This window comes from Arachis stenosperma, chromosome 9 (genome assembly GCF_014773155.1).
Source record: "Arachis stenosperma cultivar V10309 chromosome 9, arast.V10309.gnm1.PFL2, whole genome shotgun sequence".
Lineage (NCBI taxonomy): Eukaryota > Viridiplantae > Streptophyta > Magnoliopsida > Fabales > Fabaceae > Arachis > Arachis stenosperma.
The window spans coordinates 143,251,392-143,252,383 of NC_080385.1; the positions used below are offsets into that span (position 1 = coordinate 143,251,392).

General features: G+C 38.9%; 1 non-coding gene across 1 annotated transcript; it reads right to left on the reverse strand.

The window, feature by feature from the left end:
• Positions 1 to 224: 224 nt before the first annotated feature.
• LOC130952737 (small nucleolar RNA R71) lies at positions 225 to 328 on the reverse strand. Its single transcript, XR_009074914.1, has one exon. It is a non-coding gene; the product is annotated as a small nucleolar RNA R71 (small nucleolar RNA).
• Positions 329 to 992: the final 664 nt, after the last annotated feature.

The window sequence follows — 992 nt, forward strand, 5'->3', positions numbered from 1 at the left end:
CATCTGAAGATCCTTACCAGTTTTTAACTGAGTTCTTGCAGATTTGTGAGATTGTTAAGACGAATGGAGTAGATCCTGAAGTCTACAAACTCATGCTTTTCCCTTTTGCTGTAAGAGACAGAGCTAGAATATGGTTGGATTCACAACCTAAGGATAGTCTGGACTCCTGGGATAAGCTGGTCACAGCCTTCTTGGATAAATTCTTTCCTCCTCAAAAGCTGAGCAAGCTGAGAGTGGATGTTCAAACCTTCAAACAGAAAGATGGTGAATCCCTCTATGAAGCTTGGGAAAGATACAAGCAGTTGACCAAAAGGTGTCCATCTGACATGTTTTCAGAATGGACCATATTAGATATATTCTATTATGGTCTATCTGAGTTTTCGAAAATGTCATTGGACCATTCTGCAGGTGGATCCATCCACCTAAAGAAAACACCTGCAGAAGCTCAAGAACTCATTGACATGGTTACAAATAACCAATTCATGTACACTTCTGAGAGGAATTCCGTGAATAATGGGATGCCTCAGAGGAAGGGAGTTCTTGAAATTGATGCTCTGAGTGCCATATTGGCTCAGAACAAAGTGTTGACTCAGCAAGTCAACATGATCTCTCAAAGTCTGAATGGATGGCAAAATGCATCCAACAGTACTAAAGAGGCAGTGACAAACCCCAATTTGACGGTTTATCTTGTATTGAATCTAGGGGATTTTATCACCTTTTACCCACATTTATTCAATGAAATAGCATGGTTTTGTATATTCTTCTTTAATTGTGCTTAAGAGTGAAAACATGCTTTTTAGGACTTAAAATAGCTAAATTTAATTCTCCTTGATTCCATTAGATGCCTTGATATGTTTGCTAAGTGATTTCAGATTTAGAAGGCAAAGATTGGATCAAGGGAATGAAGAAAGAAGCATGAAAAGTTGGAGAATTCATGAAGAAATGAAAGAACCGGAAAGCTGTCAAGCCGACCTCTTCGCACTTAAACGACC